The sequence below is a fragment of the Cupressus sempervirens genome, chromosome 3 (genome assembly GCF_028749045.1).
Source record: "Cupressus sempervirens isolate cs-2001-9-10 chromosome 3, ASM2874904v1, whole genome shotgun sequence".
Classification (NCBI taxonomy): Eukaryota; Viridiplantae; Streptophyta; class Pinopsida; order Cupressales; family Cupressaceae; genus Cupressus; species Cupressus sempervirens.
Genome location: NC_143120.1, coordinates 26,437,969 through 26,459,479, shown reverse-complemented (window position 1 = coordinate 26,459,479; position 21,511 = coordinate 26,437,969). Strand labels below are relative to the sequence as shown.

General features: G+C 33.1%; 1 pseudogene; it reads left to right on the top strand.

Annotated features, from left to right (window-relative positions):
- The first annotated feature begins 225 nt into the window (after positions 1–225).
- The window catches only part of LOC149564590 (alpha-mannosidase I MNS5 pseudogene), a 74,647-nt pseudogene continuing 53,361 nt past the window's right edge, over positions 226–21,511 (top strand).

Genomic DNA, 21,511 nt, shown 5'->3' with positions numbered 1-21,511 from the left:
CGTCAATGAGACGAGTACCAATATTTTAATCAAAGATGTAGAGACGCTGATGTGGCAAAGTAGTCTCTGATGGTGACAAGTGTCTGGATCTAACGGTGCCTGCTTCCCCACATTATCAAAATGTGAGGAAGTTAAAATAATGTGGGAAAATGAGCAATTGACACATGGCAACCTGGTCTCTGAGTGCAATGATGTGGTGGGGACATGCAAGTTCAAGTGGGCGCAATGGATCGCGCTACGTGGCAAGATCGGACGAATGGCGCAATCCTGCATTATGGAGATGTGAGGGATTTAAAAATGCGGGAAAGCGAGATTGTGACATGTGGCATGGGTCCTAGTGGTGCTGACATGTCAGATGATGTAGAGGGCTCAGCGAATCAAATACTGCCACGTGGCAGTTAGTCGACTGAAGGTTGACCCTAGATTCAAAGGGTAAGGAAAATATTGTAGAGTTAAAAATAATAATATTTAATTATTATTTTTGTTAAAGATGCATGTCAGGTTTTAAAATTTCAAAAGGATTAATTCTAAAGTTTTAACTTTAGAATTTGATGTTTCAAAAAGAAATTTAAAAAATCAAAGTCCAGACTTGAACATTTCAACCAGAGGAGCATTTTTTCAAATCGGCTTTCTGAGCGTTTCTGAGAGGCTAGGTATGCACTCCAATATACCACCAGAACCAAGAAGATCTAAATTTTCCAAATATGAGGTCTGTTTTTGCACATGTAGTAGTATTTTTGAGCTATAGGAGGATTTGTCTCAGATACCTAACTTGCAACTGAATTCAAAAATCAAAGCTCATAACTAATTTCTAATGAGATAATGACTTGAATATCAGTAAAAGGTAATGGAAATGCAGTTAGAGTCAAATTTGTTCAGATTTACCTAGTAAAAACTTATTTTCACTAGCATTTTCATGAAGAAATTAGATATTTTAGTGATTCAAAAGAATTTCATCATTGTATAAGGATATTTGCAAAATAGTAATAGAACAATGATGAAATCTAATCAGATCAGATGGGATGAAAGAAGAAACAGGTTACTCAGTTGCATAGGATTGAATTTCAAGTAGACACTTGTCGTCTTCATAACAGATCCAGGAATTCTTTCTCATCTATATCTTTCTTTCTTTTTTTCATTTGAGGGGTTCCAATTTTTGTTATTGAGAAACTAGTTGGTTCCAGTCTTTTGGAGAAAAAAGTGCACATTACTGTGATACCAAGGTCTTGGATCCAGTTCTAGTTGCATTCCCATGACTGTGAAACCATTTTTCTTTAGCATTTCTCTCTCATGTGAACAGTAAGTGTAAAGATAATACAGATAGTTCTAATATGTTAGGTTGTTTCATGTTTTGATTTCATGCATTTGGTTGTATTATTTCAAGGAAATAAATACTTATGAACAGTAATTTCACTAGTTTCATTCTTGTTCTTGTCTCCTATCTCAGTAATCTATAGTCTTATGTGGTCTTAGAACAAAGAGCTGAGATCCATTTGCTTCCCCTTCAGGTTGTGTGTCTGATATATCTTGTTGTTGGAACAAAGTGCCAAGTAAATGCTTGATGTGTTTGACAAGATTGCTGGTTATCTTGAGAAGGATATTTCATAAGAATGAGATCTGAATGAACATTGATGTCTGAATCACAAGGTGATTAGATAGATCTGATGTATGGGTATACTAAATATGTCCTAATGTCATAGATGTATGTTTCGAATTCATGAAATTGCCCAATGGATTAGGCACTGATCAGTTATAGGATCACTTGTTATATTGCTGCATGCTTGAGGATTTGTTGAAAATCAACATCAATAATCAAATGCTTTTCCCCTTTCATGTTGAAGAGCTATAATAGAATGCCCTCACTTAGCTTATGAGGTTCCTAGATCTACATTTAGTTACTGTAGATTGATGTTATTTCATGAGTTATCAGGAGAAATAAGGGTTTTATCTGCTTCATATTAGATTCAGTGTATGCATTGACAACTGGTACCATATAAAAAATCTATAGGTCCACCTGCCTAGGTTTTGCAGAGCCTGAAGAAGAAGAAGGGTCTAGCCTTATAGTTGGCCTGGTGTCTAAATGGGCATGTTGAAAATGGGAGTTAGCTGCCCCTAGATGTGTCACTTTCTCAATGGGATAATTGGAAATGGGTAACGTTTTCAAACACCAACAGAATTCAGAGCTTAGATCCCAAATATGTTAAGTAACATCTGAATTAGACTCTATTAAGATAGAACATGCAGAGTTAGAAAAGTACAACACTATTGTGAAAGGAGACAAGCTAAACAACAGTTAGAAAAGTTTAATTCCAGTAGTGAGAAAAATGATGAGCATATATTGTACCAGAGACCCTCTTATGATGAGATAGGCCTTGGATATTTTATTGGAGAGAAATCAGCCTAGAAAGTTGAAATAAGAAAGGAACCACATCCATTTGTTGAGTCCCCTAAAAGAATCTGATCTAAGTAAGATTTAATCTAAGTAAGATTTAATCAGGCATAATGACTGAAGTATCTAAAGAAATTTAACTAGTTGATTTGTCTATGAAACATGATGAACCAAAGAAAATAGAGCAAGTTGATGAACCTAAGAAAGCTGAATCATCTAAGGAAGTTAGAAATGTATTCAAAGATATATGTTTCATATGTATCAATGTTGGTCATATGAAGAGAGATTGCATAGGTAAGTCTTTTAAACCTATTACTAATTTCTATTGTTATAATTGTCATGGTTATGGACATAAAGTAGTAGATTGTAAAAAACCTAAGTTTGTAGTAATAATAGGAATAGTAGAATGTTTAGGAATACTAACCTTGTAGGTGATTAGAGAGGAAGATCACAAAGTACATCTAATGATGGAGAGGAAACTAGTGGTGAAAGGAAATAGTTTGTATGTTACAATTGTAACAATCATGGACATATTGCAAGGAATTACAGAGAAATTGAAAGTCATAATCAAACCAATTAAAGAAGTAATGCACATATATGTCAGTTATGTAATAAATTTGGATACACAACAAGATTTTGCAGAATGGATAGAAGGAACTTCAATAGGAATCCTAATTATAGAAGAAAGAATAATAGAAATGATAGACAAAATGATAATGGTAGAAACAATAGATAGAAGGAAGCAATTAAATAACATGTTGATGAGTTTAAGGAAGCATTTTTGAAAGGTATTAATCTAGAAAGTTCTCACAAAGTTTTGGAAGAGAAGTATTTCGATGCACTTGATGGGAAATTGAAGTAAAAAATTGTTTGTGACTCATCGTATCTAAATTAAGCATTTCCAGAAGAGGCAAAGCATCAATTAATCAAAAGTGGTGATAGATTATGAAATATAAGTTGCATAGCCAGCATAAGGTAGACAATATAGAGACGAAGCTATGGTAAAGTATGCAAGAGTTTTGATGATTAGAGTAAGTCCTATGAAAGAAAATGAGTTTAATGGTAATTAATGACACCTTTTGAAGAAGAAGCAAATGTGTATTTAATGTGGAGTTAAATTTGAAATGATTTAAGGATTGTGAGTAATACATTTAGTACCATTTGATGGTGTGAAGAGTTTGGAGCAATTAATGAGCCATTTGACAACAAATTCAAGTGTGAAGTGAAGCATTTGAGTGCAAAGTTGCAGAAGCCCTAATTCACAATATTAAAGGTATTTTATGAAGCTTTAAGTTGGAATTATCAGTATCAATAGCTAGCAATATAGAAATCCAGTCATTTTGTGATATAAATGAGAGATATAGGTACAAATTCAACAAGCATCCATTTTTTTCTCTTATTGATGATATGCTAGGAGCATTTTCTCAAATCTTGCCAAATGTACTTCATGTAGAAGATGTTAGAAGCTACATTCATTGTAAATTTGGGAATGTTGGAGATGGATACATTCTCAAGGATTTAGGAGTTATGTGTAATGGAGAGCTAACCCTAAAATATGAGTATACATATATGAATGAACTGAACTTGATTAAGTATATGTTCTTCAAAGAATTTGATAATCATGAGTGGACCAATATAATCCTAAGTCATGTTCATGAAGAAATGTTTTGGGTAGGTGATGTGCTTATCATAATTGATAATGACCTAACTCATAAGGTCCTAGATTTAAAAAATGAAGGTTGTAATATGGTGAATGACAGGAATGTGAGAAAGATAGTTGAGACAAACCTGAAAACTAAGTTTGATGGAAGGAATATGAGAGTTGATCTAATTTAGGACAACAGAGTTAGAATATTGAGCAATATTGTAGGATATAAAATAAATCATAGCTCTAGAATTAACTTTGTGCTAGTAGGATTTTTTCATGTAGACTATGTTATGATAGTTGAGAAAAAGAACATAAATATCTGTGAGATTTTTAGAGTGTAGTTGTTGGATAACATTGTGAAGCTAAAGAAGTATAAGAATAAAGTCTTTGGATTCAAATCTCTATTGACACATTTATTTTTCTATTCAACCAAGTAGTTTCTTGGTATGAAAAATTGGGACAATAATGGGTATTCAATGAAGATGGTTACATAGTGTTAGATGACTAGACTAGAGAATGTCAGAGATAAAAACATTGATGAAAAGATTCCATTCTGAGATGAAGCTAAGATATAGAATCCCTCCCTCTATCTTGGATAAGTATAAAGATGAAATATGTTTCATGGTAGAAACTGACACTACTTGTATGGAAGCAATAGAACCTAGAGTCAATTATTCCATGGGATATGAAATGAGGGAAGAACTCATCGAAGGATACACACAAATTATTCTATAGTTTGAAAGGGACACTGAATGTCAAAGATTGGGTACTAATGAAGAGAAGTTAAGGGAAGTTCATTCTAAACTTCATAGTGAAGACATCAAGAAGAATGTGGAAAAAAATTTGAATCCATTCTTAAGGAGTCAAGCATGACAAGAGAAGAATTCAATGAAATAAAAGGTATAGAAATGGACATGAAAGCTTGTGGGAAGTCTGAGGTGTTGGCAACCACACCTATTTCTATTGTAGCACCATCTTTGGATGTGATAGTAGTAGGGTCTAATTCATAAATAGTTATTTCACCTTATGCAGTAGTTGCACAAGTACAACTAGTTAGAGTACAATATGGTTAGCCTAAGAGGAAATCTAAAGATGATGTATCTATTTCATAGAGGAAATCAGAGAGATTGGTGAAGGTTAAGCAAGAATCAATACCATCTCCTAAGAAAAGGGTTAAGAAGAGTACCAGTGAACCCAGAAAGAGGAGAAAGACATTACAAATTAGTGAGTCTGAGGAGTCAAAAGAAGAGACTAAAGAGAGGCCAGTTGAACAAGAAGTTGGAGAAGAAAGAACACCAACCGATAAGAAAGCATGGAAGCCCAAATTCAAAAATCTAAATATACAGATTATAAATAATGATAGTTTTATTTAGTTGAATAAGTATTATAGTTTGTATAGTAACATGGATAGGAGATAGTTATAAAATGCCATTGTAAGGAATATGATTTTGAGAAATAAGATATTTGATAGCACAAAAATAAGATTCTAGAAGATTTTTACAATAGATTGTTAAACAAGAAGAGAAGAGTAATAGAAGAAGACACTAAATTGAGAGAGAATATGATCAATAAATTGTGTGAAGTAAGCACAAATGAAGACATAGAAAATATCTTGAAAGGTATTGAACCTTTGCTCAAGAACAAGAGAAGAGAAATTCTTCTTATGGGAGGCAACTATGAAGAGGTAAAGAAGGAAACTGAAGAAGCCATAGTAAAATATATGACTTACATGCCTAAGGTCACCAAGGAAAGTGTGCACCCTAAAACAAAAAGTCCAATTTATGTGGAGGTTAGTAGACCTATTGATGGTGAAGAAGAAGTTGAAAAGAGGCACATCAAACTTACTCACCTTCTCATATAGTTATTGGTACTGAATCCATGCAAGTGGATAGTACACAGATAACTATATATTCTAAGGAGAATCATTTTGCATGATATGGGTCCAACATTGTTGGAAATATTAATGCTTATTCCAGCTTGGATGAAGAGGATGATGAAGAAAAGAAAAATGTAGAAAAAATAAAGGAGGAAGAAGAAGAGAGAAATAGAGAAATAGAGAAGGAGAAATAAAGAATAGAAGGATTAAGAAAGAGAGTAGAAGAAACTTCTAAATTGAAGCAGAAATAGAAGATTGTGATGCAAGATTCATCGTTCTTGCCCAATCTAAAACATTTGGAAACAAAATATGAGAAGGTAGAGTTTCAACATGAAGTTGACATACCTTATGTTGCACTAGTAGCTACACCAATTGCAACATCAAAAACTACCTATGCATCAATAGTTAAACTATTGCTAGTAGTATTTGATGATGATGATGATTAGAAAGGATTAGTGAGCTCTTTGAGAAAACTTCTTGAGAAGAAAAATTCTATAAAGCCTTTGGAAAGAACATTGGAAAAAGTTCTAGATAGATTGTAGAAGACAATACAATCAACTATCACAAATCTAGACTTATAGATAAAGGTGAAAGAATTGGTGAAATCTTTTGATGAAAAAATCACAACTTTGTTTGATATTTCTTTAGTTCAAGCACATATGAAGCATGACACATCATTGTTTGACATAGTATGCAACAATATCAAGAATGACTTGTAGGCACTAAATGTGTACATTAAAGAGATAAAAAAAAGTATAGATGAAGGAAAGAAGTTGTATTGACAATTATCTATAAGATTTTGATAATCTAATTAGAGGCCAAATGAGTAAGCTTCAAATACTCACTATTAGATTGCAACAACTAGATACAAACATTGAAGATTTTGGAGTAGAAATGGATAAAATTTACAATAATATTAGAGGCATTGAATCTGATAAGGAGAAGGTAATAAATAAATTCTTTGTCCTTAGAGAATATTTATCACCTAACATTTTCATTTTGCAAAGGCAACTAGAGGAGTGGTGTGCAGAAAAGACATCCTATGCACTTTGCACACTCATCATTATATTTGATACAATCAAGGAAAACTGGAAGGACTTTCACAAGCTAAAAAATGAATTTATAGATTGCATATCCAAAATTTCAAGTTGATCTGAGGCAAGAAACACGAGTTTTTGGGTACATCTTTTTTGACACCTTTGCCATTAATGTCAAAGGGGGAGAAGTATGTGAGAAAATTTGTAAATGTACATGTTTCTATATGTAAGGGGAAAGTATGTAAAGTTGTATATGTATATATAATGGGGGAGCTTAGCTATGTATCATTGTAAAGGAGTCATAAGGAATGAAATGATCCATCAAAATATGAAATAAATTCTATATTTTGAAGGCAATTTTGTGTAATTACTTTTTTGTATTTATTTTGTTTTGTATGACATCATTTTGGGACTTAGCCAATTTTCCCAAATGTTTCCATCAATGCCAAAGGGGGAGATTTTTGGCAATATGGCTAGGTAGATGTATGAGTGTTGTCATTTATGGAAACACATAATTTTGATATTTCATGATGTTATCAGAGCTAGAAAATTGTCTAACTATTAGATAGTTAGAAATTGTACAAAGAAATATATGGTATATATGGTAGCAGACTTCAAGTTAGTTAATGCATAGTTGAGAATCAATAGTTGATAGGATAATGATGTCATATGTTAGTGGGGAGACTTGTATAGAAAATATGATGTAGGTTAGAGTTAAATTACTAGTTTACGTAATTAGTAGAGAAGAATAGAGAATGCTAGTTAATTGAACTGTATGGCTTAAGGAATTATTTTGTCAAAAAAAATACTTGATCATGTTGGGCCGACATCATAGATGTTTACCCAAAGTTATTTTATATTTGGTTAATTGTGTGAAAGCATCAAGGCCAACTGAGGAGAGTTTTGTTAATTTCCAAGATATTAGTAAAGATCATATATTGCATAGATAATGTGATGCAAACCACATTTGAAGAAAGCTTAAATGATATGCGAGCTATGTGTGATGCAAAATTTGATGTATGATCAGAGCAAGTGTAAGATAAATTAGTAAGACAATATTGTATGTATATCTACTCTTGTGAAGAAACTTAATTGTATATTGCATGTTAGGGTAGTGGGCTCTTCTTGCATACATTGTATTTGATCTCCCAACTCCTAATAGGGTTAAAGAAACTCCTAATAGGGTTGAGGCTTTTAACAAGGCCTAGTCCTCTAACAAGGACTTGAGACACTATATGTACTTCATAGACTCCTAACAAGTTCAATATTATTAACATGATTCTTTTGTTTAGTGGATCATCTTGTGGGTATCGCCCCCACCAGGGCTTTCCCTTGGCCAGGGTTTCCTTAGTTAACAAATAATGGTGTTATGAGTTCTCTTTATGCATGGTTATATACATTGTTCATCATTGTTGGTTTAATTTCTTATGAAAGTTATAAAGTAATTAAAAAAATCTAGTTGTGGGAGAAATTTTGTAGAATACTAATTTGCAACCCCTCTCTCAGAATCATCTAATTCTAATAGAGGTTAAATGCTTACAATCTAAGTCAAATATGTATAGAAGTTATAAGTGACTTGGAGAGAGTAGTACAAAGACAGAGTGCATGGAAAGTAGTTTCTAATAATCATATTATATCTTGTAGAAAAGATATAATCTAGTGATGAGCAGTTAGCCAATGATTAAAGACAGTTTGATGGAGACATCAGCAAGTGCACAAGCCCTAGTATTGCACGTGTGAAGTTTTATATATATTTTGAGTTCAAAGTGCTATTATAATGGCGAATTAATTAATTATCTTATAATAATTAATTTAGAAATCCTTAAGGTTGACTCAAGGAATTATTTTGAAGATAGGGTATAAAGGAACTTATATGTTTTCCTTGTTTATAAATATAATTGACATATATGTTCTATGCAAAGTGCAAAAAGGAGTAGAGTGTTTTGTGAATGTGAGTAAGAGATCCAAGGGATTGTTGGATGTGATATTTGTGATCTAGTTATAAGATAAAAAAGAGTACAGGTCTGGTTGATAGGATAGAGAAAGAGGAAAGAATTACAATTCAATTATATAATTCTACATGGAATAATACATAGATCGTTTGGACTGTGGGTTGAAGCTATTTGGATAGTGGGTTTAAAATCTCCTAACATTGATTGATATGTAAAGAATACTTTTATAGACTCCTAATAGGGTCCATCCTTTAACAAGGAATATTTATATTCATACATCATCTTGTGGGTATAATCCCCATTGAGGTTATCCCTATAATCAAGGGTTTCCCTAGTTAACATATTTGGTGTTATTTTTGCATGAGTATCTTATTATGGTTTCTGATTATATTTCTTGCATGGTTAATATTGATTAAGGTTAATAATTTTGATATAATTTGGATAACGAATTCACACCCCCTCCCTCCCACTCTATGTTATATTGATAGACTATATATTCTAACAATTGATAATAGAGAATTAGGTCCTTGAAATGAAAGATTAATAGCTTTGGGTGATTAGTTGTGAGTTATTTTAGTAAAGATAGTCCTAACTCTGGTAGAGGAAATTTTGACACAAAGAAAATGAATATTGTTGGTGAGTTATCAAATATGTGTAAAGATCAAAACATTGAGCTTCCTGATCTAGAATCCTTTTGTTGCATACAAAAGAATACAAGAACAAGAAAATCCTTATCCAAAGAAGGCATGAAGATCAAAGAAGGAATTGATATACTTATGAAAAGACAACCAAAAAATAAATATTCCTCCTTAGATATTAGAAGAAAAATGTGATTTCTTTACCAGATAGTTTGCTAAAGAATTGGCATGCACTAAACTACTATAGGTTAACTAGCCCACTACAATTGTTTTACATTTAACTTTTAATAATTATAATCCAAAATATCACCACTAACCCCTATCTTCAGTTTAATGTTTTTAGAGTTCAAAATAATGGAATACAACAAGATAATCATGTAACAAGTTATATATAAAATAAGGAAATCATGACACAGTCAGTTCTTCATATGCATGGTATCTCACCAAAATTGACTCAGATGTTAATCAGTGTGAAGAACAACATATTAAAACTAGTATTAATAATGATTACTATATATACTACAAATTAAACAATACACAACACCATAGATTACAAAGGAAGGCAAGCAGTTCATAGACTTGTGTATTGGAAATGAAGCTTATAAAAAATTGGAAATATAGTTAAATTCAACCACCTTCACTTTAAACATCCAAATGAATTGCAACCTATTATTTTCATGGCCTAGAAAATAATAGAATGATCTACCCAATACCTTATCCAATCTTTTGTATGATTATCAAGATCTCAATGAGTCACCAATACTACCAATATGTGGCCACCATTGGCTATCTTCTTCCTAATAGTAAGGAATATGCTATCTCTTCTCTCTATCCTCTATGGAGAGCTATCAACCCCTTCTTAGCTATAAATTCTTAATACAAAAAACATTCTATATATGATGGTTTTAAATTAGAACTCATATTCAAACCTACTATTGATGTGGAGTTCTAGCTTTCTGAATATCATCCCAAACTCAACTATTGCATCTAAAATAGATAATGTGATCACTAGGTTTTCATCTAGTATAACTCCTTTCCTAAAGGTTTGTCATCCTTTTGAAATACTTGTCACATTATAACAACTTGATTTAATTTTATATTTCGTATATTCTTTGTGTCTTTCCTAGGATTGAGCCTCTTATTTATAACCTCAAAGTGAGGGAAGAGTGTTGGAATAAGAGATGTGGGATAAAACACCAAATTCATCTTCTAGTCTCTTAAGTCACTTTATAAAGTGAATGTCTTAATAATACATAAAGTAACTTTATTAAAGTACATTAAGACATTAAATGACAAACTTAAGAAAAATCTTCCCTTGTGACTGGCAAGTATCCTCACTATGAATGTCGTTAATCTATCTAGATGTGGAGATTGATTAACCAGGTGCCAAAAGAACTAGCACAAAAGGGGGGACATTATAGTCCTCCCTTCTCAGGATTACTTGCCCTCAAGAAATCTCAATGCTGGATGTTGTAAAATAGACTCACCTTCCCAATTAACATCTTCATATGGTAAATTCTTCTAGTGAACTAGATATTCTCTGATAGATCTATTTTTTAGCTCTTTTCCCTAGTCTTAATCACCTTTGTTGGCTCCAAAATAAGTCTACCCTCCTCATCAAGTGGAGGCAAGCCTTCTAACAGTATAATCTATTGACCAATTTTCTTATTAAGGCATAAGACATGAAACACAGTGTGGATTCAATTGTCACTAGGTAAATCCAACTTGTAAGAAACCTCACCAATCCTCTTGGTGATGTAATAAGGTTCGTAAAAATTGGGCTTAAGCTTCTTTGACCCACTTTTCTTTAGGAAGCTTTATCTATAAGGCTAGAGATGAAGATAAACCATGTCACCTATCTCAAAGATCTACTCTATATGATGTCAATCAACATATAACTTATGTTGGTTTTGTGCCTACTGAATATTATCTCCAATAGATCTGAAAATATCTTGTTGATCTTGGACCCAATCTTAGGCCAAGGGAGGCCTATTGTTCTCTAAAGCCAAATCAATGAAAGGAAGAGGTTCATAGCCATAAAGAGTGCAAAAAGGAGTCATCCAAATAGACATATGATATGTGGAGTTATAGCAATATTCCCCCAAATACAACCACTTAACCCAAGCTCTTTGCTGACCTACAATGTAGTTTCTCAAATACCCTTCCAGATAGTTATTCACTATTTCAGTTTGACCATCTATCTGTGGGTGATAGCTAGTACTAAGAGTCAACTCTATACCTATCAATCTAAAAATCTCTTACCAAAAATTACTGAGAAACCTATTGTCCCTATCACTCAAAATAGTCCTAGGTAATCCATGAAGACAAAAAACCTCTCAAAAGAATTACTTAGCTACTTGAGAGGTTGACCAGTCTGTCATAATAGAAAAGAAGTGTGTGAAATTAGTCAATCTATCTACCACCACAAAAAATGAAATCTCTATCTTGGACCCTTGGTAACCCTATGACAAAATCTATAGAGATACTCTCCCACCTCTAAGTTGGAATAGGGAGAGGCTGAAGTAAACTTGTTGGAAAGCCTTGTTCTGACTTATTCTGCTAACAATTCTAGCACTCTTTAACATACTACAATACATCATCCTTTAGGCCCTTCCATGAGAATCTCTCTCTAATCTACCTATAGGTTTTAAAAAACTTGGGTGACCCACTAAAGGTGCATCATGTATAGTATGCATAATATCCCTGTTAAGTTTAGATTCAAGTACTAGGTAGATCCTATTCTTATAATATATAATATCATTCATTACCTTGTACTGATCATCCTGAAGTATACCATCTATAATCTGACATGTGTGAGTATTTTTAGAATACTCCACTAACAGTTGGGATCTCCAATCTGCTGAAATCTTGGAAATGGTACAATACTTTATAACTAGGGGTCTTTGGGAAAGTGCATCACCAACTATAATATTTTTTCCCTTTGACATATTCAATGTCAAAATCTTATGCTTTGACCTTGTTGACCCATTTGTATTGTCTTTTGTTTTGCTCCTTTTTTTTTAGGAAGTAACATAAACTATTATGATCAATCTTCACTTTAAATTTACTTCCCACCAAGTATTGTCTAAACTTGGCTAAGGTGTACACTATGGCCAGCATCTCTTTATCATATCTAGAATATAATAGCTCGTTGCCACTAACTTTCCTACTCTCAAAAGCTATGGGATGATGGTCCTACATCAAAACTACCTTGATTCCACTCCCTAAAGCATCACACTCCAAAACAAAGGGTCTAGAAAAATTAGGAAATGCTAGAACTAGACATGTGCTCATCACCTATTTCATTCCATCAAAGTTGTCTTTGAATCTCCTATCCATCTAAATGCCCCTCTCTGTGTTAGATCGGTAAGAGGTGCTGCTACTTAGAAAAAACCATTGGTGAATCACTTTTTAATAAGAACAAAGAAAGGAAGCCCTACAACTTAGATACATCTCTTAGTGGTGGTCAATCAAGGATTTCCTATATCTTTTCCTAAAGGACCCTAACTCCCTCTACACCAATAACATGACCGAGATAGTGAATCTCAGTTAATCCAACTTTGCACTTAGACTCCTTTGCAAATAAAGAGTGCTCTTCCATGAGGGTAAGGATCTCATCTAGGTGCTGCAAATGTTCCTCCCAAGTCCTACTAAAGATCACATGTCATCAAAGAAAACTAACACACTCTTTTGTAGTTGTTTTTTTAAGATGTGCTTTGTGCATGATTGAAAAATGGTGGGTGTGCTAGTGAGCCATAATTGCATCGCCAAAAAATCATAGTGTCCATAGTGGCATCTAAAAGCTATCTTATGCACATCCTCCTCTCAGACTCATATCTAATGGTATCATGATTGAAGATCTATCTTTGAGAAATAAATAGCTCCATGAAGCTCATCTAGTAACTCATCAATGTGGGAAATTAGATACCCATTTTTAATGATTCTCCTTTTAAGGGCATAGTAGTTAATACACATCTAAAGGGTACCATCCTTCTTCTTAACCAACACTAGTGAAGAGACAAAAGGGATGGAACTAGGCTTGATATGTACCATATCTAGTAGTTCCTTAATTTTCTTCTCTATCTCTTTCTTGTAATGCTTAGGGTGACGATAAGGAGTAGTAATGATAGGTTTGGCACCCTCCTCTAGCTCAATGATATGCTCAAACCTTTATTTGGTGGAATACCTGGGGCTAGATCCTCGAATACCCTTATGTGCTTGTCAAGCACCATTTGAATGTCACAATGGTGCTATTTTCTTGTATCCTATGTCTCCTTAGAAGAGATGAAACACTCTTTCACCCATTAGATATCATCATGCCTCAAAATGGCTTCCATCCTATGAGTTTTCATCAAATTGGGTCCACTATCTACTATGGCCTTTAGGACTATTAACTGATCACCCTATAAGAATTTTAACTGTAGTCTCTCATTATCAAATGAGTACCTACAAAGAGTCCTTAACCACTATCTACCAAAAATGGCATCTAACCCATCCAAATCAACAACATTAAAATCAGTTTGTAAAAGATAATCATCAAACTATATCTAAAGACTAGATTCTCTATGCAACTCAAAACTTCCCCACCTACTACATTCACTTCGAACTTAGGTATGTTGAGTATTTTCAATCCTCTCTTAGATACCATCTATGTGCTGATGAAATTATGGGATGCTCCTTTATCCAAAAAGAAAACAATGTGTTTTCCTCTAACAACACCCTTCACCCTGAAAGCATGATATGTTGGATCACTAGAAAGGGTGGCTATAATAGGAGCTTGTTTGGTAGAAACTTTCTTCTTTTTTTCTTTAAGGGGTTGCTCCTCAAACTCTTCCTCCTTGCTATCCTCAACAAAACAACTTTCTTGATGTTCTCCTTCATCCTCTAAAAGAACCTCAACATAGTGAATCTTTCCTTTACTAAGGAATCTATGATCAGGAGTCCAAGGTTCCCTACAAGTGAAGCATAATTTCTTCCTCATCAATTCATTGCTTTTCTCAAAATCCAATCTGGGAGGATTTGGGTTTTTCTATTTTTTGTTCCCTTGGGATGATGTAGACCCTTTACAGGGTTTCTTTAGAGGTTGCAGTAGTGAAGAAGGTGAATCAAAATTGTGGGTGATCTTAATTGCATCATCCAAGGTGTTTGGTTTAAGGACCTTAACCAAATCCCTAAATTTGTCTTGTAACCCTTCTATGAAAACATCACCTTACACTATTCTATCATATATAGTACCATCTCTAAGATTCATTAAAACTCATCAATGAAGTTATCCAAGAACCCACTTTGTTGTAACTAAGCCAAATCCACATAATAAACTTCAATATCCTTCTAGTCAAAATGAGTAATTAGCTTGGAGCTGAAAATCTTGTATGAAGTTATGAGGCTATGATCCTGGGTGACTAAACAATGATGCCACCAATTATATACTACTCCCTCAAGGTGCATCATGGAAAATCTAATGGCTTCCATCTTTGTCATTGGCTTGAGTGTCAAGTAGGTATTGAGCTTGTGAATCCAAGCTCTAGAAAATGTCTTACTACTACCATCAAAGGTAGGGAGAGTTAACTTGTTCACATCATGCTTTAGGTCTCTATTTGGTGCCCTAGGTCTCCTATCCTATTGTTGTCAATCTGTCTCCCTTTTCTAATTTAAGTATTGGACAATGGTCAAATTTTTTTTAATAGGATTGGGAAAAAAATTTCATTCATCATACATTGCTATAACATTATTCGATAGTAAATTTGGTGGTTCTAGTGGTGTTTCCTCTTGTTCTTTATTAAACACTGGTATTAGAGGCTTGTCAGTCTTATGCGTGGGAGCTCTAATAGCTCTAGGTGATCTAGCTACATTATTTCCTCCACTGTGATGGCTCAGAGCTCTCCTAGTAATAGGAGCTAACTATTGCATATTAATTGCAAGTGGTTACAATGTACCAGCTAGGTTATTCTGCCCATCTCTAATAGCCCACAATGTTTCCCATACTTCCCTATCCTATTTAGTTTCATTAGGTCTCATTTGAATGTTGTTTACCTATTCAACTTTTCCAAAATGACCAACTTTTTTAGTTTGCTTAGTTTATTCACCTGTTCAAAGTGTTAATTCCTTATCCACTGAATAACTATCTTCAATCTCAATATGTTCTGAAGAATTTTCTTGTTCTGATTGTAGATGACTGAATTTATAATGTCTTTTACTTATTCTAGGCTATCATTTTTTGATAAAAACTAGTCTACAAATATTTTGTTTCTTCCCACAAGATGACAGGTCTTGTGGCTTTGATACCACTAAAATATTCCTCCTTGGATATTAGAAGAAAAATGTGATTTCTTTCCTAGGTATTTTTCCAACTAGTTGGCATGCACTAAACTATTGTAGATTAACTAACCCATTGTAATTATTTTACTTTTAACTTTTAATAATCATAATCCAATAGATCACCACTTACACCCATCTTTAGTTTAAGGTTTCAAGAGTTCAAAATAATGGAATATGGCAAGGTAATCATGCGACATGTTATATATAAAATAAGGAAACTCTGACATAGTCAATTCTTCATATGCATGGTATCTTACCAAAACTAACCCAGACATTAAGTAGTGTGAAGAACAATACATTCAAACTGGTATTAATAATGATTATTGTCTACACTATAAATTAAATAGTAGATAACACTGTAAATTATGAAGGAAGGCAAGTAGTTCATAGACTCATGTATTGGCAATGGAACCAATAAGAAACTAGAAATACAATGGAACTTAGCCACCTTCACTTCCAACATCCAAATGACTTGCAACATATCATTTCTATTGCCTAAAAAATAATAGAATGATCTTCCTAATACCTTATGTAGTCCTATGCATGTTTATCAAGATTTCAATGAGTCACCAATACTACCACTGCGTGGCCTCTTTGCCATCAACTATCTTCTTGCCAATAGTAAGGAATATTCCATCTTTTCTCTTTGTCTTGTATGGAGAGCTACTAACCCCTTCTTAGCTATAAATTCTTAATATAGACAATATTATGTATATGTTGGTTTTAAATCAGAACTAATATTTGAACTTGTTGTTGCTATGGAGTTCTAGAATTCTAAATATCATCTCCAACTCAACTATAGTATCTAAAATAGATAATGTGATCACTAGTTTTTTGTCTAGTATCACTCCTTTCCTAAAAGTTTTTCGTCCTTTAGAAATACTAGTCACATTGAAGCAACCTAATTAAATTTTATATTTTATATATTCCTTGTGTCTTTCCCAATACTGATCCTCTTATTTATAACCTCAAAGTGAGGGAAGAGTGTTGGAATAAGAGATGTGGGATAAAACATCAAATTCATCTTCTAGTCACTTAAGTCATTTTATAAAGTGAATGCCTTAATAAAACATAAAGTAACTTTATTATAATACTTTAAGACATTAAATGACGAATTTAAGACAAATCTTCCCTTATGAGTAGCAAGCATCCTAACTTTTAATGTTGTTAATCTATCTAGATGTGGAGATAGATTAACCAGGTGCCAAAAGAACTAACAAATGAATAAGAAAATGACAAAAAAAGACCATTCCACCCCTACAACTCAACAAAGGCATCCATAAGAAGCCTTGTTGGCATATCTTAGATGGAGAGTATGTTTGGTATGCTCTTAGGAATACAACAATGGATGAATCTCTTGGATGTGTGAATGCAAGTGTGAGTGATGGAATATGTACCTAGACTAGATGATATGAGAAATCAAAATGACAGAATGATGATGCAATGATAAGAGATTCTAATGGTACCTAATGGATGATAATGACTTCTAATGACTCCTAACCCACTCCCTAGGGGAAAGCTTGAGACAAGACGTCTATTTAAAGTAGATGGAGGAAGCATCTAGAATGTGCTTAGAAACCACTAGGAGATAAGGATAAGGATTGACAACTAAGCATAGGAGATAAGGATAAGGATTGACAACTAAGCACCTTATCTCACATTCTAGATAGATGGATAAGACTGATGAGGTGGCATGTGTGTGTAGAAGGTTCCTATGGTGTAGACAACATGTGCTTAAAAGATATATGGACCCATGTGATGACAACTCATATGAATGCACATACTTCTAGGCGGTTTGGGTAAAGATTAAATTAAATGAAATTTAATTTAATCAAGGTCTAGAAGAATTAATGGGAATATGGAGGATTTTAAATAAATAAAATTTATTTAAAAAAGGAATATGTGGAGAATCATGTGTTAATTTAAATTAACACATTAGAGCTAGGAGTATTTAAATTAAATTTAAATACTTAGGCAAAAATGAACCTATTTAATTAAAATAATTTAATTAAATAAGTAGAGGAATGTGACTAGTATTAATTAGATTAATATAGTCATTTGGGATGATTTTTGGTGTCTACAAGGGGACATGACAAAATGGTATGAAAATTTTCATTTGTTGGACATGTAAAGAGTTTGGTCATTTTTCATCAAGATGTCCTATGAGCAAAATAAAATCTAAAAAGAGTTTAATTTCTAATGAAGTTAAAATCCTAAATTGGTTAGGGAAGAGGAAATAAAAGAAGAGTTAGCTCTAGTAACTATTATTTATGATTATAATCTAGAGACTAATCGAGAGGATGTAGTATTTTCCTTTGAGACTAACAACGATCAGTAGAATGATGTGTAAGTTGTTGACCGAAGAGGAGAAAAATCTAAACCAAGAGAAGAGATAAGAGTTGAGTTAGTAACTCCTACCTCTAATAGGAATATGACAAATAATCACTCTCTAGAGAAGATAATTGGAAGAAAACACAAATGAGTGATGACAAGAAATAGAGTTAATGAGGAGATATGTTTGATTTCTCAAGTTGAACCTAAGAGTGTAGATGAAGCTTGTAAAGTTGATCATTGGATTCAAGCAATGAAGGAAGAATTAGATCAAATTGTGAAGAATGAAACACGGGAATTAGTTCCAAGACCTAAAGAAAAGAATGTTATTGGAACCAAATGGGTATTTAGAAACAAGATGAATGAGCAAGGTGAACTTCTAAGAAACAAGGTTGGAATTGTGTGCAAGGGACATTCACAATAAGAAGGAATAGACTATGAGGAGACTTATGTTCCTATAGCTAGAATGGAAGTAGTAGGAATATTCTTTGCATATGTAGTGAACAATATATTCAAAGTGTATCAAATGGATATAAAATCAGCCTTCCTAAATGGAGAACTTGATGAAGAGGTATACATTGAGTAGCTTGAAGGTTTCCCTCTAAGAGAAGAAAAAGACATGGTATGCAAACTAAAGAAAGATCTATATGGTTTGAAGTAAGCACCTAGAGCCTGGCATGCAAGGTTGGACAACTATTTGTCAAAACTTGGATTTGCTAAAGGTACAATAGATAGTAACTTGTATTTGAAAGAAATAGAGAATGGTTTGTTGATAATAGTAATCTTTGTTGATGGCATAATATTTGGAGGTAATGATAAAGCGAGTAATAACTTTTCTGAGAAATGACTATGATAGGAGAAATGAAGTTTTTCCTAGGTTTGTAAATTGTGCAAAATAGTGATGGCATTTTTTTTTCTGAAGCTAAGTATTTAAAAGACTTGTTGAAGAGATTTGGCTTGGAAATTTGTAAGCATATTGGTACACCAATGATAACTGGTCACAAGTTATCTAGCAATGATAAGAAACTTACATTTGAGTGGAAGAAGTAAAAATCCATGATTGGAGGTTTGTAATAGCTGATTCACACTAGACTAGATATAGTAATTGTAGTTGGGATTGTAGCTAGAATTCAAGTTGATTCTAAGAAATATCGCTATGCAGTATTAAAAATGATATTCAAATATTTGAAGGATACATCTGATTATGGAATATGGTATGCCATTTTGAGTGATTTCACTCTATGTGCATATTATAATGCAGATTGGGTAGGCAGTATGGATGAAAGAAAGAGCACCAACAATGGAGAATTCTTTCTTTGAGGAAGAATGGTTTCTTGGTTAAGCAAGAAACAAGATTGTATCTCATAGAGTAAAGCTAAGGAAAAGTATGTGGCAATAGAAAATAATTGTAATCAAGTGATGTGGGTAAAGTAGATGTTGAAAGACATTAGGATAGACTTTTTATAACTTGCTATCATATATTTTGATAGCACAAGAACAATAATTATGTCTAAGAATCCTATATTGCATTCTAAGACAAAGCATATAAATATTAAGTATCATGTTTTGAAATAGAAAGTGGTAGAAAAGGAGACTAGATTGGAGTATGTGAGTACTAAAAATTAGATTGTAGAGATCTTTACAAAGCCCTTACCAAAAGATACATTTGAGTACTTGAGAGGTATGCTTGGGGTATGACTCTACCTACTTTAGAGTAGATAATGTAGAGATTGCATCAGTCTAGTAGTATAGAGCACTATTTTTAGATTGGATTGAATGTTGATGCTTCCTATATGGAGGAGTATCTATGATGAAAAAAGTCATTAAGGACTCTTGGTATTGAATAGTGTCTCTGGACACTTGAGTTGGTTAAAGTCTTTGAGAAGAAATTGACATAATGAGGTCTTTATCATTGATGTCAATGGGGGAGAATAGTGCATGAAAAACATCTCCTAGGTATGTATGGGGTACACATATATTTTAGGGAGATTTAGAAAGATTCATGTAAAGAGAAGGAATATCTCTATGGGGAAGATATACAACATAAAGACACATATCAAGCAATGTTCTAAAGGATTTTTAGATTTGATTGATGAAGAGGATTTGAAAAGATGAGAGCAAAAACAACACTAGAGTACTATTTGGTATTCTTAGAACTTAGATGTTAATAATCTATGTTGCCATCAATGCCAAAGGAAGAGACTGTTAGCATGAATGCTGATGGTATTCCTATTGGGGAGTATTCTAAGCATTGAAGAGCATTGATATGTTGCATTCATGACTATGTTTTTCATTGATGTCAACATATTAGTAAGTTTGTGAAGACAAGCATAGTAGTAGGCATAGATCATAAATGTACATATAGATTTTTGATGTATAAGTGAAGCACATTTAAAGACATCTTTAGCGTGTATCCCAATGATGAAGTTAAATGCATGAAGTCTAAGTAGAATATGTACGGAAGTTATAAGTGATTTATAGAGAGTAGTACATAGAAAGAGTGTATGAAAAGTAGTTTCTAATGATCCTATTATATCTTCTAGTAGAGCTATAATCTAGTGATGCACAATTAGCTAGTGATTGTAGATAGTATGATGGTGACATTAGCAAGTGCGCAAGCCCTAGTATCATACATGTGAAGTTTTTTATATACTATGAGCCAACAGTACTATTGTAATTGTGAATTAATTAATTATCATATTATAATTAATTGGAAAAGCCTCAATGCCGACTCAAAGAATTATTTTGAAGATAGGGTATAAAGGAAAGATGTTTTCCTTGTTTGTAAATATAATTTAAATTATATGTTCTATGCAAAGTTCAAAAAGGAGCTAGGTCAATGCAAGCAAGTAATCCAAGGGATTAGTAGATGTGAGATTTTTGATCTGGTGACAAGATCATAAGGAGTAGAGGTCCAATTGATAGGAAAAAGAAAGAGGAAGGAATTACAATTTAGTTCTATTATTCTACAAGGAAAAATACATAGATCATTTGAACAGTGGGTTCATTTGTCTTGCCCTTGAATATGTTTGGACAATGGGTCCATGTACTTTCCACAGCTCCTAACAAGGTGGAAATATCCTAATAGGGATTCAAAGTCTCCTAATAGGGACTAATATCTACTGAATGTTTTCATAGACTCCTAATAGGGTCCATCCTCTAACAAGAAATATTTATAATACAAGAAGTTACTGGTTTAAGAATAGAGGGCTCTATACCCTTAAATGAAAAGAATGTAAAGAAGGTTGTTCTTGAAAACACTTAGTTAGCTTACAAGGGATGATGAATTGTAATTAGAAAGATTAACAAAGATGATGTGAGA